The 18142-nt window shown below is 40.2% G+C and overlaps 1 protein-coding gene across 7 annotated transcripts in view; it reads right to left on the reverse strand.

The window, feature by feature from the left end:
• SPTLC3 (serine palmitoyltransferase long chain base subunit 3) overlaps positions 1-18142 on the reverse strand; it is a 112028-nt gene that overhangs the window by 6117 nt on the left and 87769 nt on the right. The window contains exons 13-16 of one of the 7 annotated variants that reach the window (XM_068153154.1): positions 11604-11696; positions 11340-11412; positions 8758-8856; positions 6358-7477 (exon numbers count right to left, since the gene is read on the reverse strand). The gene's annotated coding sequence lies outside the window, so the exon portion shown is untranslated. Of the gene's footprint in view, positions 1-6357; positions 8857-11339; positions 11413-11603; positions 11697-18142 lie in introns of all 7 variants that reach the window. The other 6 variants (XM_068153156.1, XM_068153157.1, XM_068153155.1 and 3 more) reach the window with 6 other exon arrangements.

An 18142-nucleotide genomic window follows, 5' to 3' on the forward strand; every position in this document is an offset into this window, starting at 1 on the left:
CACCTGCCCAAAGGGAAAGTTAAAAAAGCAGCCTGACATGAACGTTTTTGGCAGCTCTTTGTTTCAAAGAGCACAGAACTTTGTCTACTGCTCGCTGTCCTTTGATTTTTCAGGGATATGGTGGTAGATGGAGTTTCCAAATCCCTGTCCCTGCCAAAGTGCAAACCAGATTTTGTCCTCAGATACCTGTCACTAATCCCCTGCACTGAGTTTGGTGCACATATAAGCTTGTGTCTGTGTATTTAATCACTTTGGATGTTGGGCTAGTTAGAGCCTGGGCTGTTAATTGCTGTTGTGTTCTTATGTTTACTCTCACAATGACTGTTTTTTCTGTCTTAGAGCTTTCAAAGTTCAAGTTATGTGGGTATATTAAATCAGTGGGATTGTTTTTTTGTAAACTCACATTTCTCATGCTGGCATATCTAGAAGAAATAATGAAGTCAAACAGGCTTCAGAAAAGAAAACAAACCCCAGTAGCTGCAGATTTATGTCCCAGCTCCTTAGTTCTGAGCACTTGCAGCCAGCAGTGCCGGTGAGCCTGCCTCAAAGACATATAAAAGCTGCATTTGGGAGTCTTGCCAATGATGGCATTTGCCACAGCTGAGTACCTATAGTTTGGAGGCCACTAACATCAGATGAGGCTGCAGAAATCGGACTGTGTAGATAACCCATGAGCCGCAAAGCCCACGATACATTGCTTGTAACAGAGCTCCAGTTCTAATGCACACAAGCAAAGACAATGGTGCACAGGGGAGTCCTAACTCTGAATTTCCTGCCTGTTGTAGTGAGTAACCCCCCAAACAATCTTAAAATACCTTCAACAAATAATTTTGTGTCAAATGCTAGGTTTTTGTGTGCATTTAGTGTAAAGCTTTAAATCCGATCTCCGCCCTTTAAAATCCTGAGGGTTCCTTAAGGCTAAATGACAAAGGGGGTTTGTATCAGTTTAACTTTCCAATTTGAACTTGAGATACTTATACACTGTGGTGCAGTCTCTACCTCTCAGCAGGTAGAGATGATGCAAACAAAGTGTATTCCAATCTGCAGGAATCCTCTATACCAGCATATTACCTTTTGCTGTTAATCTCTCCTTCATTAGGACTTTCACTGATTTAGCAGTTTTAATTAATAAACCCTTACCCCCTAACTGAAATAGATAGAAACATCTATGTGTAAATAGGATGCAAAAGGACTGAAGATCTGGTCACTCCTGGATAATGTTACAGATCTGGAGAGAAAAGTTGTGTATGTGTGCTACTAAAAGCTGGAGGTTGTTGGTGCATTAGATGACAAAAACGTTAGCAAGAGGTAAGGGTGCTGAGCCTGAGCCCTGCCCCGACAATCCCAAGCCAACTTGCCTGTGTTCTATGATTGCCTGATAAACTAATTAAATAAGACAGAATTTAACAACTTGGAGGAAAATGAATATTTAAGTGTTTAAATTACTCTGTCTCCTTGTGATCATCAAGGCTGAAGTATCTTTTCAAATGAGTTAAGTATGGCAGCTTTAATTCTGTCTCCAGAAAATGCACGGCAATCTTATAAGCAGTTAGACTACAAACAGTTCTGGTTCATGTAGTGCAATGTTATATCTATAATAGTCTCTACTTACTGTAGACAACAGTACTAAGTAAAATAGTTGATATAATTGTTAAAGAAGACTTGCAAGCATGACATGAAAAGAGATATGATACCTCTCCTGTCCTCTAGCATTCTTGGACTGGTTCAGCAAAATAAAAAGGATTACTTGGCCTTGAAGAAAGAATCTTGCTAGAGATTATTAAATGAACTGAACAATCATGTTTCCAAGGGCAAAGTTCTACCACTGACTGACAATGATTTAAACAATAAAATAAATATTAAAAAGGGTAGGCTACACAGACATATATCTATCTATATCTATCTATCTGTATATATAGATAAAAGGCCTGAGGAATGATGTGCTAAATTTGACAGATGACACAAAACTGAGAAAGCTAAACAAAGCTGAAGAAAAGCAGGAGCAAACACCGTTTCAAATATACAATGCAACAATGATGAAAGTCAGAGAAGAAAAATCTATCATAAACAATAGTGGAATAATAGTCACATGCATTACTTGATGCTAAGGGAACCCTGCTAAGCTGGTGCCAATGTGGACAATCAACAGTCGCTCGGGGAAAAGTGCTCAGCAGAAAATGCTGTGAAAGATGGGAAGAAAATAATACTTGAAAATATTCTCTTAGTGTTTTAAGTGGTAACTCTCTATCAAAACTAAAAACTCGTAGATGGAAAATGGCACATGACAACCATGGTCAAGGGAACTTTCCCATGTGAGAAGGGGCCTTGAAGGACCCAAAAGAAGGAAGGAAGATGACATGCAGGTGGACAGAATAATGTCTAGTTAAAGAAGCAACTGGTTTACGTGAAGGGAAATCACTCTTTCTGTACTATTGGACAGAGAGAATTCAGCATCATCAAGTGACATGACTTCTGAGAGTGGGAAGGAGTATGCCCTTAAATAAATAAATCCTGCCAGATAAGTGTTGAAACCAGAAGAACAAAGAAATTTTCCACAGCTCTAAGCATTTTGACAAGAGCAAAATCTCTTCCACAGAGAGTGTAAGAACAGCAAAATCAGTGATCTTGCTTCTAGTTTTTAGTGTTGTCTGCTGCATCTCTTTCAGTAGACATGTGAATCATTGTGCAGTTCCTGAGCCTGCTGATAATGAATTTGTTTTTCTTAGCTGCCTGTTTCTGCCCCACAAATCATAACCTACAGGCTGGAAATCTAATTTCTAAAGGATTTCAACCCTTGCAGCTCAGAACACTGTCATCTCAAGACCAACTGAAAAAAACCAACAACTAGTGATGGAAACGGAGAGACACTCCTTTAGACTTAATTATCTACGGCAAGGAGAAAGCATCCCTTTCATCTAGAGATTGTGTAATTGTCTATTATGGGCTACAGTCTTGGCTTTAAAATGAGTGACAAAACTCATGCTGAATCAAACAGAAGAAGGATTTGACACATGAGGGTTCAGACATTTTGAAGTATCTGATTTGCTGATCACTGATGAAAAGAACCTGGCAAAACCACTTCAGTACTTACACAACCTATTTACAAAAAACCTGAGCTGATTCCGCCTGTCTCCATGATGTGCATATACACATAAGAGAAATTTTTAAGACTTGTTGCCCAAGTGGAAGTCCAGGCCTTACAGAGAAAATAAATTTTGTGTGCAATTTGGGGGTTTCCTTAGGTTCAGGAAAGTGAGTGTGTATATATATATATATATATAAATTGAATAGGAGCATAGGAAATCCAGAAACAATTAGCACACAAAAGACTGGTCAAGGCTACTGTTACAAATAAAGAAACCAGGCTAAGAAATCAGTTATAGTCTGTGTTAGGCTGGCAAACTGGATTTTCAATTAAGTTTTAGCTGGAATGAGTTTCTAAAGTTATTTTTAGCCTCAACCATGTGAGAAGCACATGGCTCCATAAATACATTCCCTTCCAGAATAAGTTAATGGGGGTGGGGGTGTGTGGAAGGAAACAACCTAAACAATTCATTTAAAGTTACCAACAGAGTTAAACATTTTATAGCTTTGTTTTTGAAACGTTTGCCATTAAAGTGTGATTCACTTCTGCAGTAATGTGCATGTGTATGCCAACAGCTCATGGGACAGTACAATTCTGGCAGGACGCACGTCGGTGTCTACTTGCCTAGAGCGTTCCTGGGTCTCTCTTGGAGCTGAGTGAGAAGGGAATTGTTCACCAGAGCATTTTGGTGCAGCTGTGGTAGTCTCTGGCTCTGTAATGCCCCACAAAGGAACCTGCTTTTTTCCTCTGCTCATTCAGAGATGGCTTTGGGGGAATCAGCTTGCATGAAACCCTTCAGGAATCGTTTTAGAAAACAGTTAGGAACAGTCATGCAATAATGCTCATACATATTCACCACATGGAAGGGTAGGAACCTGCTGAATGTACTAAACATGTTGGGCCTTCTGGTGAAAGAAGGACCTGAGAAAGCAGGTCTGTTTTCCCAGCTACATCAGCAGATATTACAAAAGGGCAATAGTTCCTCTATAACACTCCTCTCTCCTCTGTGTAGAGATAAAGATGACAAAGGGCTTGTGCAATTAAACAGTGTCATTATGTCCTTAGACTGCAAGCATTTCAGTTAGGAGATGCTCCTTAGGTTTAGGAAAGAAAGAGAGAAAAAAAAAGATAAATGGGGCTACGGGGCTTGTTTATTATGGTTCATTCCCTGACCCAAGAGGTCACAGGCCAGTTGGTTGGGTGCTGTATCTCCCTAAGTCTGCTGGCTGATGAGCAAATTCAAATACACAAGACTCTGTTGCTTCTGCAACACAGAGAGGCATTTTGGTTACTTTGTGAAGTCGACATAGGCATCAAATTGCTGTTACTATGGCAAATTTTGCTCCCAGCTATGAGGGGACCCTCTTAGGGGACTCCAGGTCCATGTGTGGCCCATAGGGCTGTGGACTGAAGACTGTTGGAACTCCAGGCTAATGAAGAGCCTGGAGGACATAGCTGGCCCTTCTAGTCTGGAAGCTTATTATTTACTTTGGTCATGCTGGATGAGAGGTGTAAAGATTTCTCATTCATTGTACATGACTGCTGTGTTACATTGGATCTCTTCTAGTAGATGATCCACATAAAGGTTAAAATAAACAGTCACTATGAAATCCAGAAAAGACCTCATTAGCTGAAGTGGCAATGAATTGTGTTTTTTGGCGTACTGCAGTCTGGGTTTCACCTCCCTGTTATGTCCATGTATATATCTCTGACTGTGGACATGATTTTCTTCAGCTCTGCAGAAAAGTTTATCTTTGGTTACTTCTACTGCGAACTCCTGGCTTTGCCTCTTTTCAACCTACAGATCAAAGACACTGTGTAAAAACAGTGCAATTATGACTAAAATAAACACTTTAGACTCTGTTACTGTGATTTCGTCCAGATTTCTTTCCCCTAGGTTTGTATTAATTCCCATGTGACTCAGTCACCATTGGTAACAATAAAATACACGTAATAACCCCCATGCTGATCCATCATTTGTACCCAGAAGACTTAAGTGGTGCAGCTTATATTTTATTTCCTTTTTTCTAGCCTCTGTCAAAAGTACATGGCATTATGAAGTGTGCATGTGCTACTCAAAAATCAAAAGAACAGCTAATTAATTACATCCCACCTCCTCATATGGAAAACGGATCTAAGCTAACATCTCAAACACAATGTGTTTGCTTTAAATAGCCAAATGCGGAGGGACCAGAGATATCTGTGGGGAATTTTTGGCACCATATGGAGATTCTTTCAGCCCTCGAATCCCCCACCCTTGAATTCTGTGGTGGATTAGGAGGGAAAGGATATAAAATTGTGGATTTTTTTTAAAGGGCTTTTCTCTTTGTTTTCTATTCCCCATGGCTGCGCTCATATATTTTAATACTGTATAATAGTAAGGAACAAGGAGGGTCATTCACAAATATTTTTTAATCTTTATTAAAACCAGAACTGCCTTTTACTTATGCTGGACCACAGTTACCTACAAAGTCTTCAAATATCTGAAAGAACTGCAACCATAGCTTCTACTTAAGGGTTTTGAGGGGTGCCCACACAAGTCTGAATGACTGTTGGCAGTGGAGAATACCAGTCTCTCACTAAGTTTTTACATGGTGCTGACCACTTCAGTGTCAAGGAGTTTCCCAGGGGTCCAAAATTAGATACCAACATTGCTCTTTTGCTTCTGAACGAAAAAGATGCTTTGCTTTTTCCACTCAGTCCCCTTTCATTAAAGCGTATTTCACTTTAATTCATCATGATGGGGCAGTAGGATGGGTTTAAGGGTTTTGGTGAATGAGGAGGGGATGTATTAATAGCCATGAAGTACCACAACTGCAAGAGATGGAGTTAATGCTCGATCTCAGCGGTGATGTTAGTTCCCTTGCTTCCAAAAGAACATGTACATTTGGGCATTTTTATGGCTGTATACCCACTTGCACTTTCAGACTTAATTTGCTTCCTGTACCAGAAGGAATTCTAGAAGCCCAAAGGAGGTTTCTGTAAGCAATAAGAAGGGTATAAGGAATATGAGGGTTTAGATCAGAAGGTCTGATAATTCAGAAGCATTAAGGCTAGCCCAGTCTATTCAATTATGAGGCTGGAGTCCCTATATTTGCTTTTCCTTCCTCCTGCATGTTGCACAATTCCAGCCATTTGCACAAATCAATAATAAAGCCCCAGTTCACTGGAATGAATGGGTTTCTTCCACCTGCAGGGATTTCTATTTCTTGCCCAGTTTGTAATGCATATTCATCCATGCCAAATATCTATAGAAAAGAAATTAAACTTACCGCTAATAGTTATTGAGATTAATCAGATGATCCAAGTGCCTTGTTTCCTCATGCAGGCATGAATTGCTGACATGATCTCACATACTCTGTGGAACAGAACATGGAACTATTAGGAGCACTAATATAAATTAGCAGTCACATTTAAAACAAACAGACATAAAAATTAGGGGGGAAAATTATTGTAAAGAGAAGAGAATTAAAATATTTACACACAAAAAGAAAAGCAATATGAAAAGAGTAGTGGTTTGGCTTGTATAGTGCATGAAGACGTCTGGACTTCTCCATTATTATCTTTGATGTTTGGTAAAAAAATTCTCAGAAGATTAGAAAAAAAAATCATTAAGAAGAGTAAAATGCCATGTTAAAATCACATGAAACGCTCTCATTAGAGCCTGTGCATCCTACCTCATGCTCTTTGATGTAATTACAAAGGATTTCTCTCCCTCCTTCTCTCTCCCCCCGCAAAGAATAGAGAAAAGACAACTTCAGTAAATAATGTGTACCTACCAAAATAAATGGATCAACAGCATGTCATCTTGAATAAAGCACCCAGCAGAAATTACAGCAACATCACAGATACGCAGACCAAGTATCTTAGATCACTCAGAGTATCTATTATTGCTTGTTTTTATCTTTCTCCAAAGGGAAGCTATGTTTGACCTCTAAGGAAGGTCAACAACTTAATTATTATACTCAAGACAAAGCTACCCTGCACACAGGAAATGAAAGCTAAAGAGAAGCACTTTGAAAAGAAAGACATTTTACTCCGTTAAATAAATGAGACCTGCAAAATTCAGTATCGTTTTCATCATCACCAAGTCTTCTGGCTGGATACTAAGTGATGTTCATCAGGTAAAGACAGGAAATACAGGAGCCTTCCTGTCTTTGCAACGTGAGAGTTGTAGCAGGGCAAAGTAGCTTGGAAAACAGTAAAAGAAAAATAAAAAAGGTTTATACAGGGGGAACTCTCTCAGCCATACCTTGTTAGAAGGCCAAATCCACTTGCTTGAGAAAATGAGCACCTTCAGGCATTTTGATTAAACACCCCCCCAATTGCTTCTTAATTTAGGATGTTGCTTAAAAAAGGAGAGCTGAGAGCTGGAAAGCTGCAACCTGAAGACTAAGGAAGATAGAAGAGAAGTTAGGCTTTGTGACTTAGACTGTCTTCTGAGACAGCACGTAACATTACAGTTACCCAAAAAGTCCAAAACAGGAAAAATAAACATAAAAGAGAGAAAGAGAGGTAAAGAGAAAAGGAGAGAAAGAGAAAAAGAGAAAGAGAGAAAAAAGATACATCACCATCACAAAATATAAGCACTGTGCTCTGGTGCTCAGCATGATAACTAATACTTCTCCGCCAGCTTGTAGCTCAGTTTTCACAGAATACAGAATTAACCAGGTTGGAAAAGGCCTTCAAGATCATTGAGTCCAACCTATCACCCAACACCACCTAATCAACTAAACCATGCTACTAAGTGCCTCATCCAGTCTCTTTTTAAACACTTCCAGTGATGGTGACTCCACCGCCTCCCAAGGCAATACTGCCATACGTGGAAGCTATGAGAGGTTTGGCCGGCTGCGGCCCTTTCAGTAAAAGCACTATGCTGTTGTGTTTGAGCTAACTGGTGCTAATCAGGCCAGCAGGAAGGACAGGCTGTAGCTCAAGGGAAGCAAGGAAGGGTACAGCAGGAAAATGGAGCATTAGGGTTACAGAGGGAATCCAGCTTCACCAAAACTCAGAGGAAAGTGATGCTATTCAGCAGAGCTGGAAAGGCATGGAGCTTTAACTAGGGTGGTCTGGCAAAGGGTGTAAATCACCAGCCACAAGCTTTTTCCACTTTCAGTGAATAATGCAAAGGCAGCAGCCCAGCTCTGGGCGAGGAGGGGAGTGACCACATTACCATCAATCAGAAGAATGTCCAGATTACATGATCTTGGAGCTTTCCCAGGCAGATTAACATGGACAAGTATCTACGTGTGCGTTAGCTACTACCTCTTTCTAGAGCTTAACAATATATTGTTCCAATCATTTGTACCAAAGTTTGTGCCCACAGGCCACAAGTCAGCACCTTCATAGAAATGGCCTTATTGTCACCAGCACAGGGTGTTGCAGCTTCTGTTGTTAATGTAAACTTGTCAGCAAAGTGCACTGTAACAGTCAGACTGCTTCTGCTGAGTCCTATGTTTATGGATTGAAGACCAAACCTCCTCCCACTTATCTTGGGAGTTTCCCAAGAAACTCCACCCACTGTCCTCTCTCTCCTCACTCAGGTTTTGAAATACCTCCTTGGTGTTATATGGAGGAGGGTGTGAAGTCCAAGAGTGTAAAATAATCCCTTCTGACTCCCTACCTGTTGTATACTCAATGAACTATCTTGATGCTCATTTTTGGTAGCTTACTTGCTTGGTGATGACTCAATGGGATGATGTTTTCCAAGAGCCATCCTGCTGATTTACAGCTCATGTTGCATTTTTGGAACTCACATAGAATTTAGGAGCCTATATTGAAAATAATAAAAATACCAAAACAGTAAGGTAGGGGACCTGTGGAAAAATCAGTAGCAGTCATGCAATGAGAAACTATCTTTATTCCCACTTACACAAGGAAAATGACTTCATTTTGCACAGATAACTTTAATCTCAGCATTTCTTACCATTTGAATACCTGACAAGTTCTTTCTTATGAAAAAGGAAGAACAATTTGAGCTACTCAGTCTTGAAGGGTTTATGAGATGAAGCTCATAAAGCATAGGAGTGCAGGAGTGGTCTTTCCAATCCAACATCACCATTTACCCAACAGATCTTTAGTGATGTTTTGAACTCTCTGATTTCCACAGGGCCTTGTTTCTTCACTGTCAAGTGGCAGAGCTGCCCTAAACCCAGAGCTTTCATAGGTAATTTGTGTCATAAGTGACACTGATCACAAATGCAAAATATTCACTGAAGATGGTAAAGGCATTTCAGAAGACAAACCAACTAATTTCCAAGTTCTGATTCAGGTATTTTCTGCCTTTCCCCAGCTACTTGGAAAATGGGAGAAAACTGTTCCATGCAGGCAAACTTTCCCTGAAGTCTGCACAGTGGTTGAGAACTGAACAGTCTGACTAACAAGAACAACAAATTATACAGATTTAACACAGATTGGCTGGGATTGGATTTATTCTGTCTGCATGTAGATACTGACAAAGCCCACAGCTTGTATGTGGGCCAAAGCTTTCACAGTCACTGCTTCCAGGATGTAAACTGTCATCTCTAGTCTTTGTTCTCAAATGTATGACCTTGCATTTTTCTGCTTTAAAACACATGTTCAGAGGAGTTTAGTTTACCAAGTGTTGCAGTTTGCCACACAGATTTGACCTGTCTTGTTTATTTTCCTCTGTGGCATAACTGCAACATTTCCAGCAGCTAGGTGATTGGGATTTTTTTGTTGTTTTGGTTTTGTTTTTAAATTTCAACTTCTAGCTAACAAAAATGAATGTCCTGAGGGCAAGAACCTTAATCAACATATCCTCCTGGAACTCTTCTGTTATATTAGTTTACTCATTTAATATGGGCTACATTTTGGGTAGTGACATTTAAAAACTATTTTGTACAGTCATTATTATCAAAATTGTACTGACTGGTGCAATTTACATCACCTCCTCTTTAAGCAGATGTTGACTATTGTGTGCAGCTGATCATCTTGCAGTTGTCTCTGAGCAGATATCAGGTTAACTGGCCTATATGTACTTGGAAAGGCTGGAAGAAAGAGGTCACCTCCTTCCCCATTCTAAAATAAGGAAGCATTTGCTTACTTTTAGCTCTCTGGAATTTACCCAGTACCTTATGAAGAAAGGGGATCCATAAGAGATATTGACATGTAGTACAGACTGTCATGAGCAAGAGGAAGAAAAAACCTCTTTGTCTTCAGGCTTGGAAACAGTGTTGTAACACTCGGTTTCAACCAGATCAGCATGGAAATGAGTAATATTTATTTCTGTGGATGAGTAACTTGTCCTAGTTTAGATTCTGATGTATCCAGCTCCCTTAGAACTACATTCAGTTTATGCAGTTAATGTCCATATAAAATCTCCAGTGTCAGATCACTGAGCTGTGCTGACTCCAGCAGCAGAGCATGATGTGAATAGAATAGAATAGAATAGAATTAACCAGGTTGGAAAAGACCTTTGAGATCATCGAGTCCAACCTATCATCCAACACCATCTAATCAACTAAACCATGGCACTAAGCACCCCATCCAGTCTCTTCCTAAACACCTCCAGTGATGGTGATTCCACCACCTCCCTGGGCAGCACATTCCAATGGCCAATCACTATTTCTATGAAAAACTTCTTCCTAACATCCAGCCTAAACCTCCCCTGGTGCAGCTTGAGGTGGTGTCCTTTTGTTCTGGTGCTGGTTGCCTAGGAGAAGAGACCAACCCCCACCTGGCTACAACCTCCCTTCAAGTCTCCCCTGAGCCTCTTCTTCTCCAGCCTAAGCAACCCCAGCTCCCTCAGCCTCTCCTCATAGGGCTTGTGTTCCAAACCCCTCACCAGCTTTGTTGCCCTTCTCTGGGCATGCTCCAGCAACTCAACATCTTTCCTACACTGAGAGGCCCAGAACTAGACACAGTACTCAAGGTGTGGCCTAACCAGTGTTGAGTACAAGGGCACAATGACTTCCCCACTCCTGCTGGCCACACTGTTCCTGATACAGGCCAGGATGCCATTGGCCTTCTTGGCCACCTGGGCACACTGCTGGCTCATGTTCAGCCTACTATAAACCAGTACCCCCAAGTCTCTTTGTGCCTGGCCACTATCCAGCCACTCTGACCCCAGCCTGTAGCACTGCATGGGGTTGTTGTGGCCAATGTGTAGAACAGGTTCCACCTGTTATGGTGAATTTCCTGTGTTTGCACTGAACTGCAAACTGAACAAACAGCAGCACAACTGGCCTGACTTGCAGGATTTTATTAGACTTCCTAAAGCAGAAACTTTTACCTGATCTGAGTTTCATTAGGGAAGCTTTGGTCCAGTTTCCACCATTTTTAAGGGTGACATGGCATCACCACACCTGTTAAAAATGGAGAGAAGTATTTATCCTTCAGGAGAATACTGCAGGAGAAAAGTCTTTTTACCAGTCTGTACAATTAATGTTACCAGAATACAGAATTAACCAAGTTGGAAAAGACCTTTGAAATCATCGAGTCCAACCTCTCACCCAACACCATCTAATCAACTAAACCATGGCACCAAGTGCCTCACCAGTCTCTTTTTAAACACTTCCAGCGATGGTGACTCCGGCTACCTGAAGGGAGGTTGTAGCCAGGTGGGGATTGGTCTCTTCTCCCAGGCAACCTGTGACAGAATGAGAGGACACAGTCTTAAGGTTGAGGCTAGATGTTAGGAAGAAATTCTTCACAGAAAGAGTGACAGGCCATTGGAATAGGCTGCCCTCACAGCACACACATTTTTCTTTCTTTTCTTTTTTCCTCAACTGGATTTTAAAAGCTCAGAAAGATAGGTATGGTCTTAGGCTTTCCTCTACTACAGTAAATGAATTTCCTCCTCCTTCACATGTCTGTATTTTAAGATTATGCTTACAGAGAGCTATTTAATGGGACAGTAGTGTTGCACTGATGCCACAGAGTGTCTTTTAAAGGCCTGACAGGTAAATAGTCCGCAAAGAAAGGGAGTTCCTAGACACCAAGAATCAAGTCAGTAGATCAGCTCTGAGGAACAGAATTAAATATGTCCTGGAGTACATTCAGCTATGTTCAGTTGACATTTATCCTACATAAACTGGAGAGGAACTTATTCTACTGAAAATTCCAATTCTGCCTTTGACATTAAAACCATTTAAAATCAGATCCTTAACTTGGAAGAAAAAGGGTACTTAAAAAGATATATTAAATCAGGAGAAATCCAGCAAGAGAGACTTTTTTGGTTAATGATCTGTCATTAAGAGGCTCCCCATAATTTTCCAGAAAACATACAGTAGGTTTAGCTGCTTTCCCTCATTCTTGTGAAACAAAAAAGGACACAGTTACAGTTAGAGAACCCTCTTGCCCTTTTTCTTAGGGTACATTATATCTGTTTGCTTAGGATATTATTTTCTTTTCATCAAGAAGTGTGGTTTTCACAGATACACTGCTTACATAGGCATAGGATCAACCCCTGTGCCTTTTCTTCCACCCCTACTCACAACAGAAAGAAAAGAGAATTGCATAACAACAGAATAGCTTTCACCACTGCTTTTAGGGCTGATCCAATATCAGCATTTCTCTTTCAAAAATAACTCCCATTCTCAACACCACAGAGGTAGAATGGGTCTTTATTCTTTGTCAAATATACAGAGGGCCAGATACTCTGTTGGAGTGCACTAGGGTAGTGGTCACTGAGCTCAGATAGAAAGAACTAAATCTGCACCATGGTTTCTTTCAGTTCTCGTGGACTTTAAAGGTGTGAAGCTTCAAATGCACCTGCAGAGACAGAATCCTAAGATTGAGAGGCAGTACCAGCTCAAATATCCTTCACTTTCATGCCTGTTTCTTCAAACATGTAGTCAGGAGGTCAAAATCTTAAACTAATGCCCTTTTGTAAATCAAGACCACTACTGCTTGACAACTATTCCACAGCAATATAAAATTGACGGAAAAGTTTGGTCAGCAGGAGTATGTGAGAAGTCCCAGTGGCTCAGAGAGAGAGCTCTCAGCTGTAGACTTTGTACCTTGAAGTTTGCTATCAATACATCCATTCTCCATGAAGCTCTAAGATCTTCTCCTTGTATGGCATTTCAGGACATGTCCTGCACACACTTAAGCTTTTTCATTGATGTTCCTCAAATTTGTAATGGAAAGATTACACTGAAGAGTGACACAATAGTTCAGGCAAACCCCTCTGGGTCTTGATGTTTCTGCAAAGTCTGCTCCACACAAATTTGGAAGCACTAGCTGTGAGACAATCCACCTGTGGCCAGGTAGAGGCATTTTGCCTCCCTTTGTGAAACAATAGGACTGGAGTCTTGATTATGCTTTCCCTCAGGTGTGAGATTCAGATCAGGAGTAGGGACCACCTGTAAGAGCTGCCTAGTCCAGCTAATTTTACTGGAATTATATCACACTTCTCTGACCTAGCTGGGTGCAAGGCTTCAGCAAAAATATGCTGGCTTCTTCTTGAAGTATTAATTGTGCAAGCCTTACAGATATTTGTTTTTAAACAATTGGATAACTGTTAAAAAGGATGTGTCTTTTGCCTCCATTAATAATAAAGGGTGGAATTCAAGGTTATCCTGATGCATTTGTTGCCAGATGAATTTTTGTCTGGAGTATAAAAAGCCACTGAAAATCATTTTGTTGCATTGCTCTAGTACTGATTCTAAAGGAGTTTCAAAGCCCTTGCTGTGCTGTGTGTCAGGGGAAGAAAGTGGCTAAACTCTGTTTGGACACACATGGCCAAGTGCATCCATTTCTGTCCATAGATTGTGTCTTAGGCTGCAGCAAACAAGCACTGAAATTTATACCAGACACTGGAGAATATGAATATTTTCTTTACTACTCAGCTCCAGGAAAGGATAATTACTATAAGCAAAACCAGATGAAAATCTGAGAATATTTTATGATCCACTTTCATTAAAAAAACCTTGCTATTAGCCTTAGAACAATGGGGCCAAATTCACACTTGGGGTAACATCACTGACATCAGTAGAATTCTACAATTAATTTGGCCCTTGGGATATACTTGAAAATATAACATACTGTCACAAGGATGACAGCCAAATTCTGGGGAGAAAACTTTTCTATACCAACTAATTAGGCTTTAAAAAGACAGCACAGCTGTACAAGCAGTAATCCAGTGGGTTGGATCTTCAAGTGCAGCTCTGCTTACATCTGTACAAGAAAGCTCAGTTATAACTACCTGAGAATCTGGCCAAGTATCTTTTCCAGACCAAATGGGAGCACACAGTATAAAAAACTATTTAGTACCAGAATTATGCTTGTGTGACTGTCAGAAAAACAAAGAGAAAGACACCGGGAGATAGAATTTAAGAGCAACCAGGTAGTCAACGATCTTAATGAAATGCTGATATCCCTTGCTAATCCTTTCTTATCCTGTCCCCTCTGCCTCCCACCAAGCAGTCTCCTGAACCATATTAAGCTGCAGGGAGAATCCACAAGAAAGCTGTTTCTGTCATCATTTGTTTATTTTTAAACAGAAAATTCTTGTCTGTTTCAGTGATGATGTTTTAATGAATCCATCAATCACTGCAAACTCCAAACGAGAATCCTACATAAAAGAGACCTATTTGTAATATGTGACCTAAGACCATACCTAACGAAATCAGTTCTGAGGGGGACAATGCAAGTCTTTCATTGCTGTCTCCATGGAATTGTAGATGATTAAGCCGGACAGGGCCTTTTGGGTCCTCAAATCCTATCCCCTACACCTAGCATCACTTTATCCCTGCGTTGTTCCCTTGAGTGCATTATCTAATCCTTTGCTGACTGATTGTGACCCACCTTACAACTTGTCTTCCATGGGCAAATTTTCTTTGTGTGCAGCCTAAGCAAGCCCTTGATGAGCTTTTCAATTCCCCTGTATCTTTATTGTGTTTGGATCCAGGATATCTCATTTTGTCTGAATTATGTTAAACCTTTCCACAATACCTTTTGCATTTGTTGATTTCTCACTCATTCGTGCTGTACATCTCAGTGATGCAGGTTCTGTTTCAAGGGCAGCATGACACCTCTGCTACCACAGTGGGCTCCTTAGGACACATCCATAGCCAAATATTTGTCTTTTAGTTTTTTCTGCTGCTGCTCAGTTTCACTATATCATGACTCAGGCACATTACACCTTGCTTTCATTACCTTTGCACTGTTTCTCTCAGGTTGGCATTTCACAGGTCCCACTTTATGCCTCTGCTTGCTTTCCACAGTATTACTTTTCTTTGCCACTTGTTCTGTACCTACAGGATCTGAGCTTACTAAAATTGAGAGGGAGGATTGCTTAAACAGTTGGGTTGAGAATATTCTTCCCACCAACTCCTCTTGTCCAAGACTCCTGCCAGCAATGCCACCAAGGTGCAAATCCCTACGGTGATTTTTAAATCAAAATTTGACTCAGAGAACATCCTGACTTCACATTCAAAACTTTGTTTTTTTGCTGATTTATTTTGGCTGCTAGTGATTTAAACATAGGTAGATTACTTAAATGCCCTCAGTGTGCTGCATGCATGGAAAAAATCCATGGACAAATATTCCTGCTGGCTTCAGAAGTACCAAAGAAAGCAGTTGCTGCTCCCTCGTGGTCATCAGCATCATCCCTTTTCTAAGTTTCCATTGCATATAATTTGCTTCTATTTTAAATCCTCTATCTGCTGTAATCTTAGCTCCTGGTTAAGTCAAAATGAACCAAGGTAATGAAGGCTTACCACTGAAACAGTTCAACTCAATCTGTCTGCATGTCAGATTGGGCGATTGCTACAAACAGCAGTTTCTAAAGCAACTGAACAATCCTGAACTCAACCATTTATCTCCATCCTTTCCCACTTTCGTTTTTACCACTTGGTAAAGTGTTTTCACTGACTACATCTCCTGTCAGTACTGTCTAGCATGACCATGAATCTGTTTTAAAACTTAGGTGGCCTCTTGATTTTCAAAGAGCAGAAAGAGACCAGAACACTTGTATTGTGTACAATACAGAAATCAAAGCTTAGATGTTATCACACAGCTGACCTCTTTCTGCACTCACCATGGATGGCACGACTCAGTAAATCTTTAATTATAAAATGAATGACAATTTCAAAGAATTTTTCTTCTTAAAATAAATCTTCCTATATTGGGACCAGCACAGAGGAATGCTTTGCTGTTGGCGTGCCTTTATTCTTTTGAGGTCTGTGGTCTCTTACTATATTCACTACCAAGATATTTCTTTTCCCATCTGTTAAAACCCAGCATGGAAATCAAACAGGGCTTTTGTGCCCGTTCCTCCCTGGTTTACAGTTGAAAGTTGGTTTTACTCACTGTTGCCAATTTTTGTACTTGAAGGCTAATATCACAAGTGGCTAAATGAAGGCCACCCTCAGAGAAGAATCTGCTTTAGCTGATTGCATCTCAGTAATCAAACATGCCTAAATTTCCTTCACAAAGCCGGTTCTGAGGAAATATATCACTTTTATTACTTTATCATTTTCCATTTGGACTAGAAGAGTTCTGTGTGAAAACTACCATAGTGTCTGTATCTTAAAGCATTGTCCTTACTCTGTTGGAGTTGTTCTTGATCTGTTTCCACAGTGTCACTTGTCCTGAATAGAAGACAATCTTTGTTTCTATCAGCTTTCCTTATTGTCTTTAACACTGGATCATATCTATCATTCCTAGTTATGGAAGAACAAGGAATCTCTCTGCTTTTTGGCCCCACATAGTTCCTTCCTTGTTCTAAAGAATCAGGGGACCTGTATGCCATCATGGACACCTGTGTCATAATGGTGGGGTGGGATCTCCTCTTCTCTCCTGCTTGTCTGAAAATCAGTCTGTCTTCTCCTTCCCCCTTCATTATCCCCTGTGGTGCCTCAATTCTGGCCGTCTCCACTGTCTTGTCATTTTGTCTTTGGGGGGTAGTTTCTCTTCCTTTCTTCTTTGCCTCTGAATTGTTTCCTTCTTCAGCTGAAGAAATTAATTGCTTAGCTTCATCTTTCCTGCACTAGCTAATTTCAACCTCTCTTTTGCATTTTGGTAGGGTTCTCACATGGATATCCCCACCTTTCTGTTCTCTGGGCCTTATTATTCAAAAGGTGTTGCTTTATAGTGCTGCTTCTGCTGTCTTCTCAGTATGTCCCTCAATTACATATTTTAATTCCTGATGGCTGAATTTCAAGTTACCTCCACTTTCCTCTTTGGCACTTACACTGTTTCCTCCATGACTGTGGTCAAACTGTGTTTCATAATTCTATACCTTCCATCATGTGCCATCATGTTCATCTTTGTGAACTCTTTTGTCCATTTAAAATTATTCTTCAAAGGAGCCTAAGAGTTAGGTATCAAAGTTCAGCTGATACTTACTAGGTCCTAGATGCATTGGCGTATCATACGTGTCAGAGGAACAGGCGACTATCACAAGCTGTTAAGCAATAAAAATCCTTGTAACATGATCTGTTGCAGTTGGACATTCTATTGAAATCCTGGATAGTCATTTGCAAGAAAGCTGACACGCAGGGCTTGGATTTAATCTTCACATTTCCACTCAAACTGTGGCATTGTTTGAACACAACAGCTTTGGGATCCTGGCAAAAGAGTAAAACTGTCCGAGCTGTTCCACTCTGGTTTGAATTATCTCTCTTTTTATTTATTTATTTTTAGCTTTGAAGTTTGTGTACTTTAAAAATCAATGAACATCCTATTAACAAGGAGACACTAATTACATCTTAATAAACTGGAAATGCTTGGCTACAAACCTTTGAAAAGATAAATTCACATTCTGAAAAGCTTCCTGATCCAACTGGCATCATTGTACTAAGACACTGACAATGTCACCACAGAATGGAAATGTTATAATAATCTGTTTTTCCAGATTATTTTTTTCTATGATTTATAATTAGTCTTCATCATTGTACTGTCTTGTACACTAGTCCTGGTAAACAGAGTACTCATGAATTTAACAGGATTAATGGAGAAGTTCTGAAATGTAGAAATTCAAACAACAACAACAACACTTAGAATATAGAATAAACCAGGTTGGAAGAGACCTTCAAGATCATCGTGTCCAACCCATCAACCAATCCAACCCACCTAAACAACTAAACC

Source organism: Melanerpes formicivorus, unplaced genomic scaffold (assembly GCF_026170545.1).
Source record: "Melanerpes formicivorus ecotype bairdi unplaced genomic scaffold, bMelFor1.0.p_v2 SCAF_25, whole genome shotgun sequence".
NCBI lineage: Eukaryota > Metazoa > Chordata > Aves > Piciformes > Picidae > Melanerpes > Melanerpes formicivorus.